This window comes from Camelus dromedarius, chromosome 23, assembly GCF_036321535.1.
Source record: "Camelus dromedarius isolate mCamDro1 chromosome 23, mCamDro1.pat, whole genome shotgun sequence".
Taxonomy (NCBI): Eukaryota; Metazoa; Chordata; class Mammalia; order Artiodactyla; family Camelidae; genus Camelus; species Camelus dromedarius.
The window spans coordinates 26319975-26325974 of NC_087458.1; positions in this window are offsets into that span (position 1 = coordinate 26319975).

The following is a 6000-nucleotide window of genomic DNA, read 5'->3' on the forward strand; positions in this document are numbered from 1 at the left end:
ACATGGCATGAGATTATTATAGATTTCGACCAATTCTCATTTCACTAATATCTTCCACACTATAGAGCTAATTAAGCATCTGGACAAAAATGTACCCACAAGAACATATGTCACACTGTTGTTAACGACGGCAACACAGCAGAGACGTGTCTCCTGAGTTTTAAATGTGTTCCTTTACCTGTTTGCTTGATATCTCAAACCTGAATGTTTCAAGACATCTCAAACTTATATCCAAAATGGAAATCATTCTAGGTTTTAACACAGTACCTAGCCTGTAGAAAATGCTCAGTAAGTATCTGTTTGGTGAATGAATATCTGTGAGTCTGCCTCTTTTTTTGTTTTATTCACTAACTTGTTGTATTTTTAGATTCCACATATAAATGATACCATACAATATTTGTCTTTGTCATATTTCACTTAGCATAATGCCCTCCAAGCCCATGCACGTTGCTGTAAATGGCAAAATTCCATTCTTTTTAAACTAGTATTCCATTGTATATACGTACACCACGTCCTCTTTATCTGTTCATCTATTGACGGACACTTAGGTTGCTTTCATTTCTTGGCAATTGTAAATAACACTGCTATGAACACTGGGGTGCAAGTGTATTTTCAAATTAGTGTTTCTGGCTTTTTTTTTTTTTTTTTTTGGATATATACCCAGGAATGGAATTGCTGGGTCATTGCATGGGTAGTTCTATTTTTAGTTTATTGAGAAACCTGCATACTGTTTTCCACAGTGGCTGCACCAATTTACATTCCCATCAACAGTGTATGAGGGTTCCCTTTTCTCTACATCCTCACCAACATTTCGTATTTGAATCACCAAATTCTCTTGATTCCACTTTAGAAAGGCCCATTGTCCCTTACTCTCCAAACCATTTCTGCTGCCCCATTCACTCATTATTATTTCTCACCTGGATTGTTGGCACACCTTTGTTGGTCTCCTGCCTCTAGTCTGATCCTGTCTCCACCCTCCTAACCTAATGAGCTTTCTAGAATTCAGAGCCAATCATGACACTTTCCTGCTCAGAATCCCACAATGGTTCACCATACGCAGGACAAAATCTGAAACCATCTGCATGACATATAAGATCCTTCCTATCATTTGACCTCTGCCTGTCTGCCTGGCCTCACCGCTCATCTCTGCTCTCGCCCCTGCCCCGAGCATCTCCACTGCACACTGTAGCACGACTGAACTGATTACAGCCCTCCCAATCTGTACTCATGTTTCCTCTCTTGATTTCTGCCTATCATTTTGCAGCTGCCTCCCTGGAATACTCTCTATGTTTTGTGAGTCTGACAGCAAATTTCTACTTTTCTTCCAAAGCTCAACTTAAGAGAAAATAAGCCCTTTAAAAATACTGACGAAGAGGTCAGGTGAGGCTAGACTCAGCTATGTAGTTCTGGTGCGCAGTTCTGCAGAAAACTTGTTGGTTGAAGCTATCCGGGTGGAAGAACTCTCAGGACAGCCTGAGATGAGACAAGCAGTGCTCCACGTTAGAAGGCAGAGGAAGAGGGGAAAAAAAGAAACCAAGAGGAGTGGGGATGAAAGCAATTTTCCAGAAAGGGAGAGGAGTTTTAACAGAATGGTATGACAAAAACTGTCAAATAGAGCAGAGAAATGGAGTAGGATGATGATCTTAAAGCATGCCTTGATTTTGATATTGAAGAGACTTTTGTCAGAGCAGTTTCAGTGGAAGGTAGGGGCCAAGTCTGACTGCAGTGGTTTGGTCGGAGAAGAAATGGAGTTGACAACTGTAAACTACACTTTCCTCTCAAAGCCTGGGAAGAAGAAAAAGATGGAAGACACCTGAGGGGTAGCTAGGACGATGAAGGAAGGATTTTTATTTTTAAGAGAGAGTGTTAGTGAGCAGAGAGGATGCAGCAGGGGAGGAGAGAGTGATGAAAGATACAGATCTGAGACAGAGGAAGGTCTCTGAGGAGACTGAAAAGGATGTGACCAAGGGCACAGATGGAGGACCAGGTCTCACATAGCAGAAGTGATGGCCCGGTCTCTAAGAATGTAGGAAAAGAGAGAAGTCTGCATGTGATTGTCAATCTCCGTGATATTGCACAGGACTTGTTAAAGTCTGTCAGATGCTCAGCAGATAAAAGGAGGCTTTAGAGGATTTCTACACGCTTCACAATATTACTTCTGGTCAATTCTGGAAGGGAGAGGCAAGGACTTAGTGATATACGTGAATATACGAAATGACAACTCAAAGTAACGCCTTAGGAAGGAAGTGGGAAAAGGTAGTGTTGGTTGGAAATAGTGCCCCAAAGAAAGCGAGGGAAAGGGCAGAATGTGATGAAGGTAAACTAAGGAAAGCACAGTCTTTGGAGCCAGACAGACCTGGGGGGGATGTTGGCTCTACCACATACTAGCTTTGACCTTAAACATGGTTCTTAACCTTCTCTGAACCTGAGTTTCTTCTTCAAAAAATAGGACTAATAATGCTTGTCTTATGGGATTGGAATGAGAATTGGAGATAATATATTTTGAAAGGCGCAAAATATTTACTACTTCTCACCTTCCATTCTCTCATTTCCAGGAAATATCACCTGGAGAATTTTATTAGCTATATTTAAGAGATATTCATTAAGGTCTGTGCTGGAAAAGTTTTTAAAAGAAATATGCTATGTATAGGTAGACTAAGATCATTTACTTAAAACAAACATAACAAAAAATGAATATCATCAGACCAGAAGGGAGTGACAGGTAAAAACTTTATAACTTTGTAGTTTTGATTATAAAGGATAGTATAGAAACATTATTTTAAAAGATAATTGGTAGAGAAGTCTAGAAGAAAAGAAGGAAAGAAAGAAAGAAAAAAGAAAGGAAGGAAGAGAAAGAAAGGGAAAGAAAGAAAGAAAGAAAAAGAAATAAGCAAAGAAAGAAAGAAAGAAAGAAAGAAAGAAAGAAAGAAAAAGAAATAAGCAAAGAAAGAAAGAAGGAAAAGGAAGACACATTGTTCACAGGGAATATTGTAGAATAAGTGCAGGAAGGAGAGACCCACTTTTCTAGTATGAGTCAGTATTTGATTTTACACCATTTCATCACAGTAAAGTAGAAATTGATTGATTTCTACTTTCAAAAAAGATTGATTCATCTCAGTGTAATCAAAAGAGCACAGATTCGGGAAGAAGACAGCCCTGGGTTTGAATATTGACTTTGCCTCACGCTAGCTGGGTGACCTTGGACAAGCGACAAATTCCTTGAGTCTCAGTGTATTAGTTCCCTAGGCCTGCCATAACAAAGCACCCAAAACTGGATGGCTTACAACAGCAGAAATTCATTGCCTCATAATTCTGGAGGCTAGAAGTCCAAAACCAAGGTGTCAGCAGGGTCATGCTCTCTTGAAGACTCTAGGGGCAGATCTGTTCCAGGCCCTCTTCTAACCTCTGCTGCCCCAGGTGCTTCTTGACTTGCAGAAGCGTCCCTCCAACCCTCCGTCTCCACATGGCTGTCTTCTCACAAGGACAATAGTCATATTTAATTAGGAACCTACCCTGCTCCGGTATAACCTCATCTTAAAAAATTATAGCAGCAATGACCCTGTTTCCAAACATAAGGTCACATTTTGAGAGACTGAGGGTTAAGACTTCCAAACATCATTTCTGGGGGGACATCAACCAGTAGCACTCAATATCTTCATTCCCTAGGTGAGAGTAAAAGAACATTTCTTGTAAGGTTGTGATGAGAATCCTGCGTGAACTTAGGAAGAAATACCTACATAATACTCAACACGTAGCAAGTCAGCAAAGTGAAGAGGAGTCGAAGCCAGTCACCACAGCTGTAGCTTGGTTGTCACTGTCACACTCCCTGGGGGTGATCTGCCAAGAAATCTTGATGGAGAGGTCTTACCAGGTTCTGCGACTCTTTGATATTGCATTCCCGGGTGACCTTGATTCAATATTTACTAAGCACTTACTATATGCTTGGCGTTATACCAGGTACAGAGGTACAGGGGAGGAGAATAGAGGCCACCTCTGTGGTTTTCTGAGGTGGTCTGTACTCCAAGACCAATCGGGTAGCACTCAGATCTAGAAGTCACGGTCTAGAGAAGGGGTCAGAAATCTATGACCCGTGAGCCAAACCTGGGCTGCTGGTCGTGCTTGTGTAAGTCAAGTTTTGTTGGAAGATGGCCATGTTAATTTGTCTGCATATTGTCTCTGGCTCCTTTTGGTTACCATGGCAGAGTTGAGTAGCTGTGACAGAGGGAGGCCCACAAAGACTAACATAATTACTCTCCGGTTCTTCACAGAAGTGTTCCCTTTCTCGTAGCCCAGACCTTGACTTGTATTCATCTTCGGCCACAAGCCTGCTGATTCTCAGAGCTTCAAGTGCATCTACGCTGGGGCCCTGACCTCTCTGACAACTTTGATTTGTCCTGTTTTGAGGCTCAAAACCTTGGGGTTGTTCATTGATAATAATGTATCCGTGTTGGTTCACCACTTGTAACAAATGTACCCCCCCCAATAACAGGGCGTGTTCCCCCCACAGCCCACTCCAGGCCTTGCTTCCCTCATCTACATTCTTTCCTCCATCCTATTGAATAATTTGTGATTTCTGAAAAAATATAATACAGAAAAACTCATTCTTTAACAAACATTTGTTGAATACCTATTATATACTTACTTAAGTATTAATGTAATAATACTAATTATAAAAGTACTGGCCCATAATAGCTCAAAACGTTTCTGATGAAATCTGAAAGTTGTATTATTTTGTAAGAGATAGCAGTTTTGCTTAGAATATTTACGGCCTCTCCCAGAGGGCCCCTGCCTAAAGGGATGACACATCTCTGTTCGTAGCAGGTGTGGTCATGCGACTTGCTTTGATCATGGGAAGCTGACTGGAACTGACCACCCACCTCTAAACAGAGCTTTAAGAGCCGTCTTGTGGTCCGTCACCACCAGCTCTTTTCCCTTCTGACTTGAAATTGCTGTTTTAGGGGCTGCTTTTTCACCCTGGGCATGGAACTGAGTCAAGTCTGACTCCAGGATAGATGTGAGAGAAATAAACCTTAGCTGTGAACCACTAAGATTTTGAGATCTTTATTGCCATGTAGCTCAGACTGATGGAAAAACTCACTAATTATATTTTTTCTTCACTTTTTTTTTAGATCAAGTGACATTTAAGAGTTTTTTTTTCTAAGTAGAATATTATGGATGACAATTTTACAACTTAGAGGTAATAAGGCCTAGAAATAATGTCACTTGTGTATTAAAAAGAAGTATCCAGACTTCTAGTTGGCAACTTAGAGTGCTGTGCACGTGGAGCCTAATTAGATAAATGCTATTTGCACTACTTATTTTAACATTTTACAGTAGTTCTTTATTCACGTATCTGTGTGTCCATCCAACAACACATCTTCTTTTTTGAAGTATTTTAAGTAAGTTTCAGGCATCAGTACATTTCACCCCAAAACATTTCAGCATGTACATCATTAACTAGTTTTCAATATTTGCTAATTATTTTTTTTCCTTTTGAGGTCAAATTTATATATAATGTACAAATCTTATGTATACTATTCAATGCATTTTGCTAAACAGATGCTCCTGGGCAATGCGAATCTTTATCGAGATGTAGAACATGACCATCACCCCACAGAACTTTCACTATTTATTTCAGCCCGTTTATGTGATGTGCATATGTGCTTCTGAATGTTGCATAGAGTTTTACTCTGAGCTTTATATTTTTAAGGAGAGATTTAAATATATTCCTAGAATTCACACTAATCTGTCATGTCTGTAGACCTTACACATGATACATTTAAACAAGAACTTGTTTCTCAAAAAAAAAACTTTTAGCATCTGATAATTTATAGATCTTTTTTCCTGCCTGTTTTTCTTTTTGAATAATAATTTTGCTTCTGTAATAACCATTCAATGGAAGGAGCAGCCCTACCACATCCAGCAGTATAATCATGTCCACATAATTGAAGCTTTGGCAACCTCATGTTCTACAAAAAAACATGGTGCTGGGATGTACTT